General features: G+C 37.5%; 1 protein-coding gene and 1 long non-coding RNA gene across 2 annotated transcripts in view; both read right to left on the reverse strand.

Moving 5' to 3' along the window:
• Positions 1-26,363, reverse strand: part of CPE (carboxypeptidase E) — a 536,015-nt gene that overhangs the window by 182,836 nt on the left and 326,816 nt on the right. The gene's annotated exons all lie outside the window — the stretch shown is intronic.
• Positions 1-26,363, reverse strand: part of LOC126955374 (uncharacterized) — a 77,672-nt gene that overhangs the window by 22,431 nt on the left and 28,878 nt on the right. The window contains exon 4 of the long non-coding RNA XR_007725914.1: positions 5,016-5,101. This is a non-coding gene — a long non-coding RNA (uncharacterized LOC126955374). The remainder of the gene's footprint in view (positions 1-5,015; positions 5,102-26,363) is intronic.

Below are 26,363 nucleotides of genomic sequence, written 5' to 3' on the forward strand. Positions count from 1 at the left end.
CCTGTAAGCCAGCATTTCTCAATCTTAAATCTCATGATGATTTCATTTCATTTGAAACAAAGCCATGCCTTTCTCAAACTACACACATAATCCTTGAGATTTTTTTCTGTGCTTTCATTAGAATTATGCCTTTTGCTCAGTCACTACACTAGATTTAGACTAGATTTGAGTAGATACATTAAAATTTTTAAGATATAAAGTATGCTTAAGCTTAAACCAAACTTACATGCTGAAGAGGATCTGTACTCTCTTTTGAGGCAAAGGATCACTTTGCCTCAAAACCACAGTCTGAAGAGCTTTCCTTATGCCTAAATGTAGAGAGTGAGCGTCAGGCAAATATTTAACTAGTGTCCTCACCCGAAATTGTGGTCAAGGTAATGTAGGTGTATTCATTTTCTATTGCTGTTGTAATAAATCATCACAAACCTAGTGGCTTTAACAACACAAATTCATTCTCTTACTAGCTCTGCAGATAAGAAGGCCAAAATGAGTCCTATGGAGTATTTGCACAGCCAGTTTTTTCTGGAAGCTTCAAGAGAGAGTCTGTTCCTTGCCTTTTCTAGCTTCCAGAGGAAGCCGATACCCCTTGGCTCATGGCCACATAACTCTGGCCTGTGTCTATTGTCACATCACGAGCTCTTCTGACCTCCTACCAGGACTGTTGTGATTACATTGGGCCTGCCTGAATAACCCAGGATAACTTAAGGTTGTTAATCACATCTGCAGAATGCCTGTTGCCATGTAAGTTAACATATTCACAGGTTCCAGGAAGGACTTGGACATCTTCTAGGAAGATTCTGTCTACCACAGCAGGTGAATGCATGTTGTCCCAAGTAGGCTATCTTCAGATAAAATTTAACCAGATACTTCTGAGTCTCAGAGAGGATCTTCCCTTTGAGGGAGAGAGGAAGCAGATAAGCCATGCTGTGATTTGGTCCATGTAACTTCAGTTCTTTTAAAGATAGTACCTCATCTTTCTTTTAAGAGATGGCTGGAGAGCAGAAGTTTATTCAGGGTAATATACTATATACCCTAGTCATGTAATAAGCATAGTTTTAAAAAATATGATAAATATACAGATTTTTCATTCATAATATTCTTAAGAGGGGTCTCTAGTTTGGGCTTATTCTTTAAAAGGGAAAGCAACCAAAAACACTGCAAATGATGGCAACAAATTCACTAAAGGCACCCATTGGTCAATCTTTAATAAATATTATATATGCATCATTCATTTATTCAATAAATAATGACTGAGGAATTAGCACATGCCAGGTGTTATTCTTGGTGCTAGAGATATAAAGATAAACAAGAAAGATAAAGACTTATTATCATGTATGTAGCCTACACTAAGTGGGGAATTCTCATAGTAATACTTAAATAATAGTTAATACCTAAATCACATATTAATAATAAAATAACAATCTCATTAGAAATTGTTACATGTACAATGAAAAAAAATAAAGCCAACTAATCAGTTAGGTTGTAATGGATGACATAGGGTATTTTAGATATAGTGTCTAGAAAGACCCCCCTGAGGAAGTGACATCTGGGCAGAAACATAAAGGACTTGACACCATCAGGCATGTGACGATCAGGAGAAAGTGCATCCGAGGCACAGAAGGTTAGAGCAAGCTCCTGATATGAAAGGAGTTTGGCATGCTCAAGACAGAGTGAAGCCAATATGGCTGGCCCACGTGAGCAGGAAGGAGAGCAGTAGGAGACGAGATCTGTGTAGCAGCCTGGGGCCATGAAGTTCAAGTTGATTTTATGGGCAATGGAAAACCGTTGGTGGTGTTTTTAGCAGAAAAATGACATGATCTGACTTCTGTTGCTGACAGTTCCCTCTAGCTGTGATGTGGTGGATAATGGCGGGCCTATGAGACAAGACACTGTTTTAGGCGAAAGATGTTAGTGACTTGGAATAGCAGGTGGCGTTGGAGCCTGAGGAGGGATTGAAGTTCTCAAAGCATGATTTGATGGAATTCTTTTCATCCATGATTCTGATGGAATTCTTTTCCTGAGGAAAGCTGATAAAAGGAAAGGGCCAGGACAAACTATAGCCCACATTACTGGTCTCAAGGCCACCACCAATACTCATTGTCTTCTTCTGTCCATTCCAGACACTGCTCACCCTCAGTTCTAACTTCTGCTGTTCTGGGCAATTTACCTGGTGGCATGGCCTAGACTTTCATCCCTGAGTTATGTGAACGTCTTGTCATCATGTCCCTCTCAGGTGGCAGCACACATCCATTTGCCATCAAAATTGGGCAGGGAATGCCCAAATGGATCACCTGCTTGCCAAGCACATTCCTGCCTGCCCCTGTTGTGTGTCATCAGCTGTGCCTCCTTCTGATGATCATGGTAAGTTATGTCTGCCATGATGGCAACTCTTCATCTTGCCTGCTGGCACCTTGGCCTGAGGATTCTGAAGTGTGTAGGTAGCAGTGTAGCTTTAGGTTCAGTGGGATGCACACTGGGCCACTTGCTGGAAACACTTCCTTTTTGGGAACCAAGACATGTAAACGCACAGAACCCCAGAGATTTGGGGAAGGGAAGCAAAGTTTCTCCAAGAGGACAAAAGAATGATGGTTCTCACGCCGATTCATTCTATCCACTGGGGGCACAACATCATAAAACTATCAATTTAGAGAGTATGCAGCATCCTAAATGATTAGGTTGGTCAGCCTGCAGCTTCTGGGGGTGTGGTATGGGACACCAGATTCCATGGACCTGTGCCCACTGCCCCATTTCCTTCGCTATAAAATGAGCGTCCTTGATATTGTAATAGGAATAAGCGGAGAGAGAGGCACTGGGGCATCAGTGATAGATATCATGGGGTTTCTAAGATCTGGACTACCTGCAGCTTATTTGTGTGTCCTAGCCTTACACATGTCTGATTCTGGATGTACCAATCCACAGCCTTGTGATACCTGAGAGCTGTCAGTCAGCAGCACTTCCAGTAATTAGTAAAACTAGTCCCTCATTCAAACAGGAGAACTGGGAACAGCACATCATTCCCTACATGTTCTCACGATTTTAGATGCTAAGTAGATGTTCCCTCATTGTTTCTGGCCCAAAGATTAATAAAATTATAATCTTTCAGAGTAGGAAACTGAGATGCAGAAGAAAGCATCCCCTTTTATGGAATTGTCTAACACATCTCTTCTCTGTATTTTCACAAATGAAGCCACGGAACCCTACAGAATAATGAATCCCTTTTCCATCTGACAACTACTTACCCTAAATCCTTTCTCCATATTCAGTTCTTTCAACTTTATATTTCCCAGACCATTCATCCTTCCCTGCACAAAGTGAAGTTCATCAGTGTTCCTACTAAAGTGTGATTTTGTTTATCATGAATATATATATATTATATATATATCTATATATATAATATAGATATATAGCAAGGACTCTCTAATTCTGTACTTTGCATCTGGTATTTCAAAATGAAGTCTAAAAGTGTACAATTTCTACTCCTATACAAGTTTCCTCTTCTTAGATTTGACTTCCTATTCTGGACTATGAAGGTATGTAAAATTATGTTTTTGTGATCCAACCCATTATTTAGCTGAATGGACTATTAAGAACACTGTGCTAGTGTGAGAAATGCTTCTAGCCTTGACTTTTACCATTTATTAGCTCCTGTACAAGAGGAGCTGTATAATATTGTTCAATCACTGGAAATCTACGAGGATTATGGAATTAAAGTCTTTAGCAAACTTAAGCATCATGCTAATTTTAGTTTATGTATACCAAATGTTAGCAACTATTAACAGTGCACTTCAGATTTATTGAGTGACCTCCAATGATACAAGAACATAGAAGTGGTCCAAGAACATTCAGACCACCCACATGTAGGAATGAAGGAAAGGACCTGCATGTCAAGATCCATTTTGAGCCTCCACGGATGAGTCTCACAACTCACTGGTCAGCCTTGAAGTATGTGTTGGGAGACATCACTTAGCATCTACTTCAATCTATTCATTTGCATGTTTTGAATCTGCTTGACTTCTCATGGAGTCCATGTTTTTTATTTCATTCAAAATGGTATCATAAGACTCTCCTTGCTTCCTTCCACTTCTCTAAGTGGAAAGAGTTGTTCTTAGTTCATGTATGTATCTGAGAGGCAGCTGGAATAGTTGAAGAGAAAGAGAAGAACTAACCTGGGCACCCCAGGAACCTACTGACATCTATAACACCACTGTGTGCTCCCTGCCTGTCCGTCTTAGTAGGTCTGATGAATGCCCTAAATTCTGAATATTTACTATCTCAACCACAATCTCTAAAAAATTATGCTAGTGACTTACACAATAGACATTATTCCATAAATGTTTTAATGATGCCAAGTATCTGAACAGATTGTACAACAGCAGATTTTTGCTGCAGTCAGTCAACTTATCTCTCTCTCTCTACATGTATCCATGCCACCATTTCTCCATAAATCACAGTCTAGTCCATGTTACTTCCTAAATGAGCATTGCCCCAACATAAGCCTTGGATAGAATGCTTTTTATTATTGGTCTTGGAGGTATATAGGTGAACCACTGATCCTGGGCCTACAGATTCATTTAATGACATTCACTCGTTCTATAGATTTCAATAGGCTTGGAAATCTCAGGAAAATTAGCAGCCTCTGAAAGCTAAGGTGGATTTTACTGTTCAGAGAACACATCTAAATATGGCAAGGGCTAGACTGTTTGTGTGTGTGTGTGTGTGTGTGTATGTTTTGCACATGTGTGTACAGAAAAAGATATACATAAAATATTTCATACATTTATAAAATATTTCAAAGTCCAGACTATTTTGTTTAGACTTCCTTATTTCAGGAGAGGAAATTGATACAAAGGAAAGCAAAAGAAGACAGATTTTTCTTGGCCCTTTCACCGCTGATGATAAAATTCCATAAGGAAGGAGGGTGTCAAGGGTTCCCACTGCCCTCTTTTGCTTCCTTGCTCTTCCCTCGAAATAAATCTCAACATACCACCATGATCTTTGCAATTAAATTACTTTACCCAAAGCAGATGTTCGCTAGGAGCATTTTCCTTCTGCAGCAAGGAGAGTCGTAGCTTCTCTGCTCCTTTGCCTTGTTAACTCATATCTGAGAGAACACGTGGAAGTGGCGTGGTCAGAAAGAAATTGGATATGCAGAGAGAAAGTTGAATTTTTGCTTGTAATACTATGCTAAATTATTAAACTAAAAGTCATGTAAAATAGCTAAAAGACTAAAAAAGACATAAATCAGCCACCACCTATGTATTTTATTTCATTGCTTTTTTTTTACTCTTCTAGTATTTTTCCCAGTTTGAATAATGAAACAAAATTAATTGGTTTCACTTTTAAAGCAATGTTATTATAGACATGTATTTAACGTTCTGAAAAAATATTTTATATATCAAAATATGTATTTTTAAGGCAACTCTTAATTTAATCCAGACAGTGAAATCTACTTTCCTGTAGAGCTTAATGGCTTTAGTCCACTTTAACTTTCATTAAAATTCTCAGAAATCTTTCTATTAGGTTTTAAAAATGTTTTTCTTTTTAGATTTTAGGGAGCCAAATTGTGACCTAAAATATAATAATATTTTTAATTAAATATCAGTTTAGCATGAGACTTATATAGAAAAACTAATAATATTCATAACCTTAACATATTGTCAAGTTTGGGATATCTGAAATTAATATAGTTTGCTCCTTATATTTAGTGAGAAATACTGTTTGAATATGTAGATTTAAAAATATGCCTTAGTCATTTAGTTTTATGTAGAAATTTAAACTAAAGGCAATACATAATAAAAATATAAAAAATTTTAAGAACTTACATAAAGTAAGACCATCTTACATTCCTATGCAACTTCCATTAATTGAAGAGAGAGCAGCCTATATTTTGATTCAAACACCACTGAAAGTTTTATGAGTCCCTTGGACTTACTAATGGTGAAAATAGCTTTATTTTTCCTTTGAATCACTTCCAAGTTACTGTTAACTAATATATATATTTTAAAGTTATTGATTTTTATGACAAAGACTTTCTCCATCTGGAAAATAAACTATACATTACTGTCATATTCAAGGACAAATGTACAGGATTTGAGTTTTGCAAAACAATAACATATGGGATTTTCAGAGGGCTTTGGCACGGGAGTTGGAAGAGAATAGGAAGGAGTTTACCTAACTGTGGGAACAACGTACGAGGTCACACATGATCCACTTTAAGATGGACTCCTGTGTCCAAACCAATTTTTGATACTACTCTATGCACGTGATGCACTAGAAGAAAAAGAACCAACCTTCTAATGCTCCCGTGAGTGCAGAGGAACCTCAACACACCTCAGAGAGACACTGGAACCGAATAATCTATTCTTTGGAGAGCTTACTCTATATTTCTTTCCCTTACACTTTGACAAAAATTTATTTGCTTTTTTTAAATGTTTCTAACAGACCTCAGAGAGGGGTTGGAACCGAATAGTCTATTCTTTGGAGAGCTTACTCTATAATCCTTTCCCTTACTTATTGACAAAAGTTTATTTGCTTTTTCTTTTTAAATGTATCTAACATTAGCCATCAAGTGATTTTTCCTTAGAATTTTAAGGTTTTCATCAAAATACGTATGTTTTTCTGGACAGATGGAGACTCCATAGAGAGAAATTGAAGTAACTGAGAAAACAACACATTGCCAGTTGCTGTGTTTTAGGCTAGACTCTCATTTAAGGCTGTATACGCATACTGGATAGTGGGTTTTGAATGTGTATCATTCAAAAGTGGAATGTTCTGCAATGATACCTATCTTTTCACTACTAGAGAAGATGTAGAATGGTATAATGCACACAGTGCTGGAATAGAGGGCAGGAATCCTAGGGAGGAGTTTTAGCTTTGCCATTACCTAGATGTATAATCTTGTAAAAGTGATGGGACCTTTGCGGGCCTCAGTTCCCTCATTTAGAAAATGAACAACACAGACTAGATTATTTCTAATGTCTTTCCCAGCTCCAAGAATTAAGGCCCCCTCATTCCACTGTGATTCTTTTTTTTAATTAATTTATTTATTTTTATTTTATTATAAGTACCAGGATACATGTGAGGAATGTGCAGGTTTGTTACATAGGTATACATGCACCAAGTTGGTTTGCTGCATCTATCAACCCATCATCTAGGTTTTAAGCCCTTCATGCATTAGGTATTTGTCCTAACGTTCTCTCTCTCCTTGCTTCCCACATACCGACAAGCCCCGGTGTGTGATGTTCCCCTCCCTATTTCCATGTGTTCTCATTGTTCAACTCCCACTTACGAGTGAGAACATGTGGTGTTTGGTTTTCTGTTCCTGTGTTAGTTTGCTGAGCTTCCAGCTTCACCCATGTCCCTGCAAAAGACATGATCTCATTCTTTTATATGGCTGCATAGTATTCCATGGTGTATAAGTGCCACATTTTCTTTATCTAGTAGTCTATCATTGATGGGCATTTGGGTTGGTTCCAAGTCTTTGCTATTGTGAATAGTGCTGCAATAAACATACGTGTGCGTGTGTCTTTATAGTAGAATGATTTATAATCCTTTGAGTATATACCCAGTAATGGGATTGCTGGGTCAAATGATATTTCTCGTTCTAGATCCTTGAGGAAATCCAACATTGACAAATGGGATCCAAATAAACTAAAGAGCTTCTGCACAGCAAAATAAACTAGCATCAGGGTAAATAGGCAACCTATAGAATGAGAGAAAGTTTTTGCAATCTATCCATCTGACAAGCGCTAATATCCAGAATCTACAATAAACTTTAAAAAATTTACAAGCAAAAAAAACAACTGCATCAAAAAGTGGGCAAAGGATATAAACAGACACTTTTCAGAAGAAGACATTCATGTGGCCAATAAACATATGAAAAAAAGTTCAGTATCACTGGTCATTAGAAAAACGCATATCAAAACCACGAGATACCATTTCACACCAGTTAGAATGGCAATTATTAACAAGTCAGGAAACAACAGATGCTGGTGAGGCTGTGCAGAAATACGAATGCTTTTACACTGTTGGTGGAATGTAAATTAGTCCACTGTGATTCTTAAAGATAGGCTATAAAAATTGTTTTATAATCCATTACATAATGGTTTTGAAATAAGGAATGGATTGACTAGCAACTATCCTCATTTTTTATGTGGAAGTTTGTTTGGTAATTTCTTCCCAAATATCTTTCTCAGATGATGCTCTCTTTATATGGTGAAAAATAAAATTATAGTACCTTAATACAGGAGTTTATTTGGCACATCCAACTATTTTTATGTTGCATCTTTAAGAATCTGTTGGATCATCAATACTCTGAATTATTAAAAGAAACAGTATTTTTAAGGGAGAGTCTAATAAAGATTTTGAAGAGAGAGGAAAAAAAAGAGATTTGGAAAAGTATAAAAAGTTGGAGAAAACATTTGATAAAGCACAAACTGCATCTGAGAAAACCAGGTCCACAAATAAGATCTGATTATCCTACCACCTGCTTCTTTAATCCTCAGGGTAAAGACTTCACAGGGCTCCATGACTTTACTGGATGCCCTGTGTCTTTGTTTATCTTTTGTCTTACTGTAAACTTACTATGGAGGATTGAAATTCATGAGACTAGTGGTATGAAGATAGGATTTATCCCAAGGCAAAGCAGTTTGGAATGTATATGTTTGTTTGAATCCTGACACTAATTTGTATTGACAGCTTTTTGACTATGTTAAAACAGACTACTGACTTCCCGTGCTTAGTCATAATTATTTGTTGGGATCAGCTGATAGTTGCTAATAAAATCTTCAGAAGATCTCTATCTCCCAATTTGGTAAAAACAGTCTCACCTTGTTTATTTGTGGTTTTAGTTGTCTAATAAAATTCAATTTCCTGTCATGTATTGAAGCATAATTTTACAAAATGAATTATCTGCAATAAGATATATTCTTACAATTGTATTACCTAAGATTTTTTAAATTATGTATTCACTTGATTATATCAAAACTTCAGAGAGAGCTTAAGAACACATAGTCAGGTTATGAGAGTTCTTTGCATGTATTTCATCTTTGTTGGTTTATTAATCTTTTCATAATGTGTCTATTTTTCCCCTTTCAAAACTCAAAATGGAAGGGAGGATTTATCTGCAAGGTAAATAATAACACAATGTAGTACAGAAAGTTACACCTGTACAAAATGCATCAGAAGTGTCCATGACTAATAGCTTTATTTCTTCTCTCTTTGTCTCAAGTATTTCTCCAGGTATTCTTTCATGTTTTTGTCTTCATGTGACCAAACACCACAAGTTTAGTTGAGGATTTGTAAATATTCCCCACCCCGATAAACTCTGATAATTTGTTTTTCCCATACTATTTTAAACATACTTCTGCAATGCCAAATTTGTACAGAAAACCTTTGAACAATACAACAAAATCAATTGTAAGAGAGATAAATGAGATGTTTTCATGGGTTTATATTAAATCAAAATGAAATTTATTTTCACAAAAGGATCCCTATGTACAATTAGTTTCACAGTGTATTCCAGAGTCTTACGAAAACATATCAGCAACAAAAAACTTTTTAAAGTTTCTATCAGGAGTGTTTTTTCATGGACAATAAATATAACTTAAGGCACTTTATGTCATCCTTTTCCAAAGGGTTTTGTTCAACACACACTTGAGAATTATATTCAAAATATTTTCATCCAGACATTGCCAGCCAGAATGTGCCCAATTAGAACTGATGGCCAGTGAAGGCGCCAGGCCCTCGTTCTTCAGTGAGTAGATCTTGGGAGGTGGGATAATGAGGGAGGGATTGAGCAGTGGGGGCAGGGCTGCTGGTGGTGGGGAATTGTTTTCTAACTTCTTTTAAAAATCACAGTAATTTAACAACTATTCAGCTAACAACAATTTAGCTGGACCATGCATTCTTCACCCTGTACTAATTGAGTACCTTTCAATATTAATCATATAGTACACACAATGGACATTTTTTAAGTTGGGTATTTTGTTTATTAATCCAACAAATATTTATTGAGACCTAGTAGGTGCCAGGCACTACACCAGACCCTGAAGAAAAAAACACTAATAGGGCAACCTCCTGCAGAAGGAATTGCACTCAGAGGAGAACTCTTATATAGTATATATTAGATAAATTTTCTACCCAACTTTCTTCTGCTCATACTGTGTTTATATTACTCTGCATTTGATTGGAATAAAAAGAGGACTGATCCAACATTGTCAATCTTCTCTATTTAAAATAAAGCCAGTGAAGCTTATTTGCATAACTAGAATAATTGATTTTTCAAGTCTACTGCATTGATTCCAGACAGATCTGCTGAGTTTTAGAAAGTGTGACCCATAATCCTTAGATTCTTACACTGTTGTGTCTGTCCTATGGAAGGGCATTCTCCTTTAAAAAATTCAGCTTTTTATGCTGATGCTCTGTAGGCTGCCTTCTAATGAGGATGGTGTGGGCTGGGGTCAAGTTGTAGGTTAAGTTGCAGAAAGCCCTAATGATCTATCTGGAGCAAATCTTAGCACCTTGGGAAAAATGCGTGGCCCTTTAAATTTATGAAAAATTCTTCTCTGGGAGAGAGTGGGAGTGAGGAGATGGAATAGAGTAGAGGAACAAAGATAGCCACCCACTTGGATAAAGGAAGAAATTTGAATCGCAATCAATGAAAAAGAGTCTGAACTTATCTGCAATATATATTTTAAAGTCACAAAAATAAATTACATAGGGCTTAGAAAATAAATTTGTTTTAGAGAGTTGTGTGGCTGTGATGGTTAATACAGAGTGTCAGTTTGATTGGATTGAAGGATGTAAAGTATTGTTCCTGAGTGTGTCTGTGAGGGTGTTGCCAAAGGAGATTAACATTTGAGTCAGTGAAGTGGGAGAGGCAGACTCACCCTCAATCTGGGTGGGCACCATCTAATCAGCTGCCAGGGCAGCTAGGATAAAAGCAGGCAGAGGAACGTGGAAGGGCTACACTGGCTAAGTCTTCTGGTCTCCATCTTTCTCCCATGCTGAATGCTTCCTGCCCTGGAACATCAGACTCCAAGTTCTTCAGCTTTTGGACTCTTGCATCTACACCAGTGACTTGCTAGGGGTTCTGGGGCCTTTGGCCACAGACCGAAAGCTGCGCTACTGGCTTCCCTACTTTTGAGGTTCTGAGACTCAGACTGGCTTTCTGGCTCCTCAGCTTGCAGATGCCTATTGTGGGACTTCACCTTGTGATCCTGTGAGTCAATTCTCCTAATAGATTCCCCTTTATATATTCGTCTGTCCTATTAGTTCTGTTCCTTTAGAGAACTCGACTCATACAGTGGCTCAAAGGAATCTCAGTAAATCTGAGAAAGAAAAACCACCTAACCAGGCCCTCTATTTAAGGCTGGTAGCCACTGGTGAAAGTGATCATTAAACACTTGGAATGTAGCTGGTCCAAATAGAAATATGCTGTAAGTGTATGAATTTCAAATATTTAGTACAAAAACATGTAAGATATTTCATGAATAAGGTTTATATTGATTACATGTTGAAATGATTATGCTTTGGATATATTGGGATAAATATATTGTATTATTAAAATTAATTTCACCTGTGGGGGGTTGTTTTTCTGTTTTTTCCTTTGTTTTCAATGTGGCTAGTAGAAAATTTAACATTATATGTGCAGTTCACATTTGTGGCTCACATTATATGTCAATTAGACAACACCAATCTACATTATTTGCTCATTATGGCCCAGAAGGAGTTAACTAATTGAGAGCTTTTTACTGAAGAGAGAGTGGTAGTTATAATACCTACCAGACTATGTCAGGAGTTTCTAAACAGGCCATGATTTCCTTCTAAATAATAGAGACATTTGCTTTAAATCTTTAGAATTCACTCTGGCTTTCGACCAGACATCAGGGTTAAAAATCAGCACATCTCATTTCTATTAGTCTCTCAGGGCAATCTGAGCTGACAGGTCTGGATAGAGTTGATGGAAGAGATCAAAATCATTCTAACTACTATTCTTGTGAAGAACCAATGCTGATCCTTTAAGAATGAAGATTCCAAACTTAAACTGTATTTGAGAGCACGAGCAAAGAAAGCTAACATTTCAAGGGAACGAGGAGAGTAGAAGAGATGACTGGATTATAACCAGAGTTGTCAAAGAGAAGGAACTCCTTCTTCTCTAAAGGCTGCCAGGCTCACATGGAGGGGATTGGGGAGGCTAAACTTGGGGAGCGGGGTGGGACTTTGGGACTGGTTTAATTCTAGGCCAGGAGTGGTTGCTAGCCCCACAACGTTTTCATTCTCCATTTGCTCTCTGATTCCCATTCTGCATCCTTATGAAAGTTTCTTTACAATAAAAGAGAGATTCTTGGCTATTGGCCATAAAGCACAGAGACATATTGCCTCCTAGACTGGAAATAAACTTGACTTAAGGGAGGAATTCAAGAATGGTACTAAGTTCATGCTTCCCTTTCTTTCTTTCTTTTTTTTTTTTTCTGAATTGTTATAAAGAACAGTGACTTTTCCTGACCCTGTCCACACTCTCCTCCAGTTGTTTTTAGTTAGCATCACCTGTACTCCTATTGTCAATTTCTACTGGAGTTGACAATAACCAGGGAGAATGACGAAACGAAGTTGAGGTTAGGAAAACTAATTGTTCCGAGCCCTTTCTCAACTTTTGGTGTTGCATCCATGTTCTTCAATTGTGTTGCTTGCCCTAGCTCACCCCTTTCCCATAGATGCCATGGTTAGAAAACTCTTGCAGGGACTTTGGACCTTTGGTCTTGCTCCACACTCTTCGTGACTTCTCAGACTTTGTCATTTACCAGGCCATTGCAGCATGACTGTTCTGATGCTTGTATTTGGTCTGCTCTGCTTTTCTTGGCCTGCCTCTTGACTTTTTCCCCTCAAATCATTGTGACAGACACCACTGCATGGTGAGATTAAATTGTTCAACTGATAAAAAATAGCCCCCTTTTCTATTCTGCTAACAGAAAAATCAGCCTGCATATTGAAAATTCAATTTTCACTTCTCCTCGTCAAATAGGTAACATAGATCTTCTACACACCTGTTGTATCTGTACAAACATGTAGTTTATTATTAATTATAGAGCTTAAGACTTTAGCTCATGCACCAGGACTTCAAAACCAGGATTCCTGCTTCATCTGAAGTTATAAATATTTAAACGTTGGCAATGAATCTTAAAGAAAACATAGAATGATTTATTCTCTAAGAAGGGGCCACTGTTAAGAAGTTTGGCATGAAGCATTTTTCTTAGCATTTGTAAGACAAGCCAACTTTTCAGCTCATGCACATTACTGGGATGAATGACATAGGGCTATTGTGATTCTACATAAAGATATTACTAACCTCATACAACTTAGAGAAGCAGGCCTGTGATGGAGCAAAAGAAATATACTAGCAACATCCAAAATTAAAGACAGAGCCTAGAGAAATGTTTCTGCCAACATGTCCTATGATTTATTACTGAAAATCATTTCCAAATCTGAAAAAAATATTTTAAATCTGCACTTGGAGTAAACGGAGGGCCTATTTAAATTGCATAGTTATAATTAGAGTAGATCCATGACATTTTCCTATTTTGAGACTACAATTACAGTGTTACATATATACGCTACCATAAAATACAGACAATGCCACATGGAGATGTGGGTGTGTGTGGTCTGTGAGCCTCACTAACTAGTGAAGTCATTAATGTTCTAACTACCAGTTTCCCACCATGTTTGATCCAATACTTGACTCAGCCCAATTATGAATTACTCTATTCCAAGGATCTTTAGAATGAGTCACAAACAATGCTAAAATGTTAACCCCACAATTAAAATTAACATAAAGATAATTTGGTCATTTTTTAAGAATTGCCTCAATATGGGACACAGAAGCAGACAAAGACCTGGTGTGGGTTAGGATGGCAGAGAGTCATGTCATCCAGTGCTCTCATCATGCCTTACCAATATCCTTCATGATATCAGTTGAGACCAAGGACCAGGATCTTCTAAGCTAGGGATGTTAGAAGGTGGGCTCCCAGGGCTTATCACACAATGTTGAATTATTCATTGCCTCTTCTATTATCATGAGGACCATTTACTATATGCTCTTGAGTGACAGTCCAGTTAACTGTTAGAAATGGATGTCCTAGTAGGACTTTGAGAGATGCGTGGAACTCCTGATGGAGTTCTAGCAATTTCCAGAAATAGATAGAACACAAAACTAGAAATTTAATTCCCAGCAAATTTTCTGCAGAGTTTCAAAATTGCCAAAAACTATTCAGCATATCCTGGTTAATTTTAATTCTTAAGCCTCTATAATGGGGGAATGGGAGGGAAGAGGTTACAAATTAAAATATCTAAAGGTCCAAAGTAAAACAATACAAGTTAAGGGAAACATATGACACAGGAGAACTGAGATTATAAGAAAGCAACCCCTCATCAGCTCCAGAGAATTATTGCCAAGGGTTGCTCAACCTCCTGAAATCCAGAGAAGTTGGAACTCTAGATATTTTTAATGCAAAATTCCCCATTATAAAAATATTTTGTTTTCAGCAAAACATATATTTTATCTGTGCATTATCTCAAGCCGTATAGCCTCAAATTCCTGGTCTGGGGTCTAAAGATTCTTAGAATTACCAATCATCTACTGACTTTCTCTCCTTAGTGTATTAAAGCATTGAAAGACGGCACTCTCTGAGTCACTGGGAACTCAGACCAAGAACAATTGATTCATGAAGAAAACTCATTTCTAAATTACTGTTTCACAAAGGTTACATCCACTCTCATCTGTAGGATTTAAACTTGCAAATTGTGTACTTGAGTGAGTTACAAAACAAGGGGTGGCAAAACCTCATTTAATTAAGAAGGTGTTAATGAAATAATTTCTCTGTACCAAGCATAAAGCAAGTCTGTATGGAAATAGTGGAAAATGTAATTTGGTTTGCATCTTGAAGGTGCTCACAGTTCATAAACTCATGAAGGAGTTAAAATGTTAGCAGTGTTGTTGTGAAATACATACACTGTAATGCAATTTGTCAAAGAAATAGCCAGGTAAACACTGGGTGTTTCCCCACTGACTTGGCAAGCATCCTGATAATTTTATTGAATTTGTGCCTTTTTCCCCCTCAGTTGCCCATTATCTGATAGACATTACACATGAACAGTGGAAAAACCCAAAACCTTTACTGAAAAGTTGAAGAGGAGAGTAAAAGTTTAGGAGAGGTGGAGGGACTGACTAAATACCTCATTTATACACACAGACTCATTAAGGTCTCATTGCCTTTACCGAAAAGTAAAAACAAAGATGTGATTCATTCAGACGTTAAATTTTGCTAGTTATTACAGGTTAGTATTCAGCACTGAAATAACCGACTCTTCAACTCTATGCTTTGCTTTGAATAAAAGTACCTGCTTTCTTCATTACTTCTTCTGAATAACTCCTGGGAAAATGCTGAAATCAAGTCCCTGTTAGCTAATACTTGTTATAACTGTTGGAAACAAAATCAAAGAGCATACTTAATGGACATTTAGCTCTTCAGCTAAATGATGTGTTCTCAGATTAAGACCTAGTATAGAAGCTCCAGATGACTGAGAAATTCATTTGACATTTGTCTATAATAACAGTCACCCTCAGAAATATTTTCAGTGTGTTTAGGTATTTTCCTTATCTCTCTCTAGCAGATGCCTTAAAGGAATAAGACCTGCAGTGTTCCACAGTTTAACATGCTTGGTGATTATTTCCTATTATAATGATATGAGGGAACTGTTTGACTTTGATTCAGACAGGGATTTTTAACATATTCATTATCTCATTAGCAAATGCTAATGGATTCCAAAATCCTTAAGAGGCTAAAGAAGTAAGAGGTACAAAGTTATCTCCTATCAAGACTGTATTAATTCTTCTATTGAAAGAAAATTTAAGTACAACATTTAGAGGAATGCAAATTCAATGAGAATTTCAAAAAGAAAAAAACAAAAAAGTATAATTATTTCAAAGACACTTCTCATTTAGTAAAAATGAGACTTTTCAGTTATTTGATAGAGTAAAATCAATTGTTTTAGAACTAAAATTGGGACATCAATGACAGAGAAAGTTTTCACCAAGACATATAGATATTCAATTTATTGCTTTTCCTTCAATGTTAAGACTGAAAAACCGTCATACCATGGGTCAGGTAGTTAGAGTGTTTCACACATCACTTAGGGAGTAGGGGCAGGGAATAGGGAAAGGAGGACCTTGGAGCATCTGCTGGTGCTTCTAGTCGTCCCTGGGAGGGCACTCAGCTGGGAGTGGACTCAGGCACTGTAGCACGCAGAAGAGAAGGGTGGCAAAGCAGCTCTCAGATAAAGAACGCTGGGCTGAATGATTATCCTGGTGACAGTTAACAAGATTTCCTCTGTGTCTACATAGTTACAGTCTCCAAGCTTCTTTAACTAAAAAGCCCCATTCGAATTGTTGGCAGTTCCTGAAAAGGTTTCCAAGGCTGGACCTCTTACACAAGTTTTGCTTGGCCAGAGTGGTTTTGCGCTTTTCTATCATTTGTCTACAATGATATATGGAAGGATCTGGAGACCTTCTTGAGTTACTTCTTAGTCCCCTCTGCAAAGGTAGGTCAGGGAAAACAAGAGGGCTTAATAATGCCCCAAACTCTGTAGTTTTGCCTTGAGAAGTCTGTTTGAGGAGATAGCAACAAATTCCAAAATGGAGGTGAAAGAAATGTAAAACAATCTCCCAAATTTTGAGGTGATCATCCACAAATGTATGCTATAGACCAAGCCAATTTTCCTCCTCAAATTTTGGTTGCTGTCATTGAAGAGCATCCTAATTATGCTCTTTAAAATATCAGTTTCCTATTTTAAACAGTAGTTGTCCTTTGATATAGAAATACATGTAACCTGACAGGAACATGAGTCTGCTTTTTTGTTGGCAGTCATATAGAGGGCATGCCACACTAAAGTGGTGGTCCTTCAACCTTGCTGTGGATAATATTCACTCCTAAACTTGAAAAATGCCGATTATTAGGCCCACCCCTAGAAATTGTGACTCAGTAAGTTTGGGCTGCACCTCAGAAATCTTTTTAACAGTGAAACCCAAGTTATTGTAAAGTAGGTGGGCCATGGATCTTGCAGAAACACTGGAGTAGAGAATATGTCTTTAGAGGGGAAATGAGCAGTTGGAGATCTAGCAGTGTATATAGCCTTGAAAGATTTTATATGTGTGTATGTATGCATATGTGTGTGTGTGTGTGTGTGTGTGTGTGTGTGTGTGTATACACACATTTATCTATAAAACATGTGAGTGCTTTGCTTATAAGTCCTCACAGAGTAACTCCAGTGAGCAAGGGATGGGACAGGAAATAATAATCTATCGGCAAGGTTAAGTAATTTACTCAAGGCAAGTTAACAAATCTGTTTGAACAGCTGTTGGAACTAGAGCCTCCGGCTTCTTGAGTCCTATGCTCTCTGTATATGAGGTCTGCATTTTCACAGTTATGAAACACATGCTGCATTCCACGAGATCAGTTCCTCTGAAATATTATGTGATACTCCCACTACATCTATTATATAGATATTCATATATCATGCCAAATATCTCAAATGATAGTAGAATTTGGAAATGTTCCTATTGTCCAGGCCATTGTCTGTACTTGCTACAGTGGCTTCAACATCTACTACTTACTCTTCAACCCGCTAAAATTTACATTCTTTCCACCAGTCCATTAAACCTGCTATCGCCAAGTTCACTAACAATTTTCTTTTTGCAAAATCCAAAAGGTGCCATTTGGATCAAGGTTATGGAGCAAACATAATTTTGGATCTCAGTTTCTGCGGCATCATTTTCGAGATGATATAAAGATTTTTAATAAAGGATAAATCTACAATTTCACTAAGAAATGAGAAAGGTTAAAATCAAAATAGCAGAACATTTGAAAAATTACTAAAATATTAACAGCAAATTGATAGATTGAGAAAGAATAAGAATGGAGAAACTGGGGACCACAACACCACACAGAAGAAAACTACCACAGGTTTCAGTGATACTTCAAAGTAAAGAATTAAAGATGTTCCTAACAGTTTTGCCTCCATTGCTACTTTCCACTCTCCCACTGAGCTGAACGGCACTATCTTCAAATAGGTCAATAACCTTAAAATTGCTCTCTAGAAAGAGGAGGTAATCCTCCTAGGGAAGTCTTCTTTTAAGAATGCTGAGTTCTGGCCTGGCGCAGTGGCTCACGCCTGTAATCCCCACACTTTGGGAGGCCGAGGCTGGCGGATTATGAGGTCAAGAGATTGAGACCAGCCTGGCCAACATGGTGAAACCCTGTCTCTACCAAAAATACAAAAATTAGCTGGGCATGGTGGTGGGTGCCTGTAGTCCCAGCTACTTGGGAGGCTGAGGCAGGAGAATCACTTAAACCGGGGAGGCAGAGGTTGCAGTGAGCCGAGATTGTGCCATTGCACTCCAGCCTGGCAACAGAGTGAGACTCTGTCCAAAAAAAAAAGAAAGAATGCTGAGTTCTAATTTATGCTATTATGAAGATAATAACATAGCTTACAAGCAGTACTAATACTTATAAAGCACCTATTATGTGTTAGGCCCTGTTTCAAGCAGTTTCCAAGCACTGATTTATTTAATCTTCATGATAACCCTATAGTGTGGACTCTGCTACTTTCCCTGTTTTAATGAGAAACAGAGATGTCAAGTGACTTGCCCAAGGTCACACAGCCACATACCATATATGCAGAGTGTAGCTGTGATATATGCCCAGGGAGCTGTGTAAGTCTGTGTTTTTAGCCAGTGTGCCACTTAGATCTCAATAACAATCATAGAAAGATGGGGAAAAACACAACTGGACACAGGAAGAAAGTGCATGAAATGCTGTACTGCATGGACCTTTCTATTTTGGAAATTGGATGAGGTATTGTTTAGTCCAGTCCTATATTCCGACAATGGGAAAACTCCATAGTCACTACCTATCCCAATCAGGCTAGCTTTTCATACAAAGGGACAACAGGTATTTGAGAAAAATTAATCAGGAAGGAACAAAAACCAAGATTAATAAACAATATCTGATGATGAGAAAAATAAATTATATAAAGAACATAAGAGAACTTTTAAAATATTCTGAATAGTACCCTCAGGAATAGAAGAGAAGATTTAATCCATAAAAGGAGAAAAGTTTGCAATCAGAGTAGGAGGAGTTCTCTGAAATGAAATGTATAATTACTGGAATAAAAACATCCAAAGATGGACCAAATTCTAGAAAGGACATAGCTGAGGATTAGATTCATAATTTGGAAAATGAAGTCAAGAAAGTCTTCTAAAACATAGAACAAAAATTACAAAAAGCTTGAAAAACTGAGACATGAGTGTTAGCATAAGAAGTTCAACATCTGCTCCGGGCGTGGTGGCTCACACTTGTAATCTCAGTGTTTTGTGAGGTTGAGGCAGGCGGTATCACTCGAGGTCAGGAGTTCAAGATCAGCCTACCCAACATGGTGAAACCCCTGTCTCTAACCAGAATACAAAATTAGCCAGGCATGGTGGCTCGTGCTTGTAGTCCCAGCTATTTTGGAAGCTGAGGCAAGAGAACTGCTTTAACCCGGGAGGCGGAGGGTGCAGTGAGCAGAGATTGATCGTGCCACTGCACTCCAGCCCAGACCACAGAGCAAGACTGTCTCAGAAAAAAGAAAAAAAAAAAAAAAAGGAATTTCAAAATTCTTTCTGTCTAAAAGAAATTTCCAAAGAGAGAACAAAGACAAAAAAAATAAGGAATAGTAAAATAAAATTTCTCTAAACTGAAGAATGACACAAGGCTCAGATTGAAAGGATTCATTGAATTCTGAGTAGTGAAATAAATTCCGGTGATGGAGAAAGAAACAATAACTTTGAGGTACATGAGAATAAATCCACAAACTACTGTGCAAGATATAATAACATAACATTGAAATATATAATAGAAGCCCTACATACATAGGAAATTCCACTATTTGAAGGTATTAAGTCTCCTTAAATTGATCTATAGCTCACTGAAATTCCAATAAAAATCTTAGTAGGAAATCTGTAAAATTTCAAAAGATGATGATAAAATTCACATGGAAGAATAAAGAGCCAAGAATAATTAAGAGAGTGCTGAAGAAGAATAAGTTACCTATAATATATTCAATCTTGTTATACAATCAGAGTAATTAACACCACATAGTATTGGCACAGAAGCAAATGAACAGTGGAAAAGAATAGGGAACTCAGAAATTTGAAAATTTAGTATACAACAGAAGTGGAGTAAAATCAGTGGGAAAAGGAAGAGCTAGTCAATCAGTTTTGTTAGGACAAATGATTTTGCATGTCAATAATGATTCTTACCTCACACAAAACAGAAAATTAATTTTAGATGGTTTAAAACTCTAACTGTGCAAGGTTGACTTTGAAGCTTTTGGAAGGCAACACACTGTAAGATCATGCGAGTAAAGCTGACCTGACAACGATGAGCTTTGACCAAGAAATTTTTCAGGTTAAAAAAAAAAAAAAAGGGAGGAATTTCCACCCTGCATATACAAGAAGGTATGTACCAAAAAGGCTCATTTTACAATTTCTTATGACAGTAAAAAACTAGGAAAAAATCTAAAATAAAGAAATTGAGGTATATACATACTTACAGTGAAAAGAAAAATAAATACAATTGAATTACATGAAAGCATATACTGTACATATAAATATTTTTAAAAACATCATGGAGCTGGGTGCGGTGGCTCACTCATGTAATCCCAACACTTTGGGAGGCCGGTCAAGGCGGGCGGATCACGAGGTCAAGAGAACAATACCATCCTGGCCAACATGGTGAAACTCTGTCTCTACTAAAAAAAAAAAAAAAATACAAAAATTAGCTGGATGTGGTGGCAGGCACCTGTAATCCCAGCTACTCGGGAGGCTGAGGCAGGAGAATCACTTGAACCCAGGAGGCGGAGGTTGCAGTGAGCCAAGATCACAACACTGCACTCCAGCCTGGGTGACAGGGTGAGACTCTGTCTCAAAAACAAACAAACAAACAAACAAACAAAGCATCATGGAAAAAGTGCAGACTGACACATGTTTTAGAAGTGCAGATCCCTTATATATGAAATTTCAAAACATGCATCATTTCATATTATTTATGGAAATACATGCATATAGTAAAAATACAAATTAATGCATAACAAAGAAACAGACCAACTTTAGAGGAATGGCTCCTTCTGAGAGAGTGAGAAGTAAACAGGACCAAGAAGAGCTATCCAGGCCTTTCAATTAAATCTGAAATGCTTTATTGTATCTGCAACATTTTATTGTATCTGTACCATAGTGGATGTTAGTTATATTATATTATCTGTGATTTTCTATATGTTTTTAACACTTCATGAGAAATTTAGCTTGACAAAAGACACTGGACTTATTAAAGTGAGTAATGTGTTTTCTCATAGCAAATAAGTCAACTTCTCCAGCACCTGGGAATGTCTCAGCAGGAAATGTCTAATAGTAATTGCTCACACAAACGCTTTAATATGCCCTGAACAAGAATATAACCTCCTATAATGATTTTGAGTGCACACTTTATATTCCAAGGGCCTCTTGGGAGTAACAAAGGAAATTCAAGTGGAAAGCCCCATCCAACTGGCAGCTCCTGGTCCCCTGAGGCAATCTGCTACTCTGAGCAGTAGTGGAGGAACAATTCTCACACTCTCAGGGAGGATTTAGACCATCTTTGGTCCTGTATTTGGATTCATTATTGGGACTGCCTACTGGAAAGCCTACTCTAGGGACCAGGGATAACTGAAAAGAGTGGGAGTGGGAGAAGGCAGTGCACTTCTTCAAAATTTGATACATTTCTCTTCTAATAATAGTAAGTTTGAGGGAGTCGTTATCATCCACAGACATAGACAATAGTGAGAACACACAGCTAAGGTCCTATATGATGGGTGGACACCATACGTGAGGTCCTAAGACCTAGAAAAGCCCAGGACAGCCCAGGACTGAACCTTGACATCTAGTTACAGTGGAGGAGCTCTGTGCAGCCATGGAAAAAGAATCCCAAGGACCTCATGGTTAGTCATCTTCAGAGCTAACTTTCCCACAGAACAGCTCTGCTCTTGCCAAACAACGAATGACCACACTGTGGGTCCCAAAGAATGCTGAGCCTGGAACTCAGAGATACACTTTTATGGGAGGATATTGGCTGCTGTTCTTTTATATAAGTTTGGGGTTAAAACAGGGCTTTGTTCTCTAAATATGTAAACTAGAACTCTTAACTTTTATAAAGCACTTTCAAATACACGATTCATTAGATGCTTACAACCTCCTAGTTTCGCTGATTTTGGATTGTTGGGGAAAGTCAAAAAAGTTGATAAGAGGCAGAAATAGTGGCATTCTTAGCCTGTTTTTGCTGCTATAACAGAATACCTGAGACTGGGTAATTTAAAAGGAACAGAAATCCATTTTCTCATAGTTCCGGAGGCTGGGAAGTCCAAGATCAAAGTGCTTCCACCTGGTGCGGTTCTTCTTCCTGCGTCCTCATGGGGTGGAAGGAAGAAGGGCAAGAGAGGATGAATGCTGCGTCCTCACATGGCATAAGAGCAGAAAAGAGAGAAGTCATTCCTGTAAGCCCTTTTAATAATAAATAGCATTAATTCATTCATGAAAGCGCTGTTTTCATGACCTAGACATCTCTTAACACTGTTGCATTGGGGATTAAGTTGCTGACACATGAATTTTGGGGGACACATTTAGTCCATAGCACAGGCTCTAGGATAAGGTGGAGAAACAGAATTTTTAGGGGCTGGAATGCTTCACAGGCACATTCCTTGGCTTCAGGTCAAGATCTCAGGCACTACCATTCTTTCCCCACAGTCATCCCAGAAAAAGGCCTGTCTTGTTCCTTTGTCCACAACCAAGTGTTGCTTCAAAACTTAACTCAGGAACTAATTATTCATCTAGTACAGAAAAAACAGTCTCACAACTTTTTTCCAGCTCTCTAGTAAAAAAAAAGCACAAAACCAGCCCATTGAGGTTTTCTAGTTGTTTCACATTGAAAGAGTGAGAAAAGGCTTCTATCTCAATTCCTATTCTCAATTCAGTCTTATAGAGCAGTATCTTCCAGGACAGCAGAAGTGCTAGGCTGGCTGTCTGTCTCAGGATAGTCTATGATGCTTGTTAAAATAAACATGGATGGGTCCTATTGCTAGGGATTTGTTTTTTTGTTTGTTTTTTTGTTTTGAGACAGAGTTTGACTCTTGTTGCCCAGGCTGGAGTACAATGGTGCGATCTCGGCTCATGGCAATCTCCGCCTCCCAGGTTGAAGTGATTCTCCTGCCTCAGCCTCCGGAGTAGATGGGATTACAGGAGCACGCCACCACACCTGGCTAACTTTGTATTTTTAGTAGAGATGGGGTTTTGTCATGTTGATCAGGCCGGTCTCAAACTCCCTACCTCAGGTGATCCGCCTGCCTTGGCCTTCCAAAGTGCTGGAATTACAGGTGTGAGCCACCGGGCCTGGCTGGAATTCTTATTTAATAGGTGTGAGGTGGGGCCCTAACATCCACATGTTTTCCCAAAATTTCATATGTAATTCTTAGGAATAGCTAATTTGAGAAATCATGATGGAAGGAAAAGACAAGATCACTGTGAATGCTTCAAGTAGAGGTTTAGGGTGCACATAGGACTGAAGATTCATCCATATTTCAAAGAAGTTCTCATAAAATTTTGGCAAGGGCTTTCAAACGAAGGAACTTGAAAATAATGTAGCCTTCACATAATTTTATTTTGACATTCAATATTACATGCTATAATAAGTAATGCACTGGTACTGGCTTATAGAGATTGTGAGAGCCAGTTGTTAAATTTTCGGAGATTTTGTCATTCATTTGTTAAACTATTGGTAGCTTGAAATCAGCTGGGGTGAAAGTATTCACATTCTGGAAATCAGGAAATGCTACAAATTAGGGCATTAACCCCCTGGGGAGTTTGTTGTAAATTTACCATCCAACCCACTGGCTCTAGAGGATGTATGGAACAGTGTATTATAAACATGAACATTTTACGTAGTACTATTCTGTCACTCTTTTAAATGTATTCAATTGAAACTAATACCAAAAATATTTGATACCCACCAACCATTATCCACTTTAAAAATGCAAAACAATCTCTTCTTTCATAGACTCAAAATTTACATTATCCCACTTTCTTTCTGAGTTCATACTTCCTTTTGACAATCCATCATAGGATTTTATTCAGATATAACATTGTAAGCTTGAAAACCTGCTTTTGTTCATCTAATTACATTTCTCTGTAATAGAGGAGGTACAAAAATTGAAATTAGAGAGTTTTAAAATTTTCTGTGATCATAATGGTCTAAGTTTTAAAAATCTTTTTTCTGGATTGAGTTATTAGTACTGTGATTAGACAATTGATCCAACAACATAAATGTATTAGCAAGGTAAAAAGGATTATTCATTATATAAAGCATTTTTTGGAAATGCATCTTTTGATACAATGAATGGCCTATTAAAATTAGTTATATATGCAAGGATAAATATTATCTATTGCTAGCATGAGACAGGCTCTACTGAAAAACAGTTGTTAATAAATAGAAATTAAAATAGTTTAGTTATATGAATGTCCCTCAAATCTCGAAAGTCCTTCTTAGTTACAGGCCAAAAATCACATAGTGATTTGGATCTCAAAAATGGTCCTTGATGTGTGAAATGTGTGGAAGCTGCATGCTGCAGATGCAAAATAGGACCTGGGGTCATACACTCCGATTTTAGTCTCTCAGCATCCTGCCTCTGTGACCTCGGATCATTTATGAAGTTTCTGATTCTTTCACATTACTTATCTGCTAGATAAGTGGATAATATCCCCATCATGTAGGGCTGATGTGGGGATGAAATGAAGTAATAAAAAGAAAATGTTCTTGCCTCACTTCACATAACATAATGTTCTCTAGGTTCATCTATGCTGTCACAAATAGCAGGATTTCATTCATTTTTATGTCTGAATAATATTTCACTATGTGTATATACCACATTTAATGTTGAGTCCTTATCTCGGTTATTGCGAATACTGCTGCAATAAACATGGGCATGCAGATATCTCTTTTAACAAATTGATTGCAATTTCCTTGCAGATATACCCAGTAGTGAGGTTGCTGAAACATTTGGTTGTTCTATTTTTAGTTTTTTGAGGAAACTCCATACTGTTTTTCACACAGGTTAATACTGCCTGATCTCACACATATGTGGAATCTACAAAAGCTGATCAAATAGAAGGAGAGAGTTGAATGGTAGTTAACAGGGGCTCAAATGATTAAGGCTTAGGGAGGATGGGGAGACGTTGGTCAAAGGATACATAACTACTGTTAGATGGGAGGAATAAATTTCAAGAGAAATTTATTTACAACAAGGCAAAATTTATACCTTACAGCAAGGAGACTATAGTTAATGATAATATAGTACATTTTTGAAAAATTTGGAGTGGATGTTATGTACTCTCACCACAAATGTGATAACTATGTGAGGTAATTCATTTGCTAATTAGCTAGATTTAACAACTCCACAGTGTATGTATACTCATGTTGTATGTGATGAAAACATACAATATTATTTGTCCATTTAAATTAAATAAACTTAAAATTTAAATTTTTCTAAGTGCAGTGAGAATGTGAGTGTTCAATACATGGTAGCTCTCATTTTTTAAAATTTAATTATTTTAGGAACTTTTTTATTTCATGATGTGAGATACACAAGTAGGCTATTCTTATAAAAGGTCATAAGGAAATATAAGATCTCGGTGATTAAAAAAAGGAGGATTTTTAGAGTCTTCCAGGAGGCCCAGGGACTCCTTGGCAGGCCTAGGTATTTAGAATATAGGCTGCTTTTTTTTTTTTTTTTAATTATACTTTAAGTTCTAGGGTACATGTGCACAACATGCAGGTTTGTTATGTATGTATACATGTGCCATGTTGGTGTGCTGCACCCATTAACTCGTCATTTACATTAGGTATATCTCCTAATGCTATCCCCCCCACCCCCTCCTCACAATAGGCCCCGGTGTGTGATGTTCCCCTTTCTGTGTCCAAGTGATCTCATTGTTCAGTTCCCACCTATGAGTGAGAATATGCAGTATTTGGTTTTCTGTTCTTGTGATAGTTTGCTGAGAATGATGGTTTCCAGCTGCATCCATGTCCCTACAAAGAACACGAACTCATCCTTTTTTATGGCTGCATAGTATTCCATGGTGTATATGTGCCACATTTTCTTAATCCAGTCTGTCACTGATGGACATTTGGGTTGATTCCAAGTCTTTGCTATTTTGAATAGTGCCGCAGTAAACATACGTGTGCATGTGT

Source organism: Macaca thibetana, chromosome 5 (assembly GCF_024542745.1).
Source record: "Macaca thibetana thibetana isolate TM-01 chromosome 5, ASM2454274v1, whole genome shotgun sequence".
Taxonomy (NCBI): domain Eukaryota; kingdom Metazoa; phylum Chordata; class Mammalia; order Primates; family Cercopithecidae; genus Macaca; species Macaca thibetana.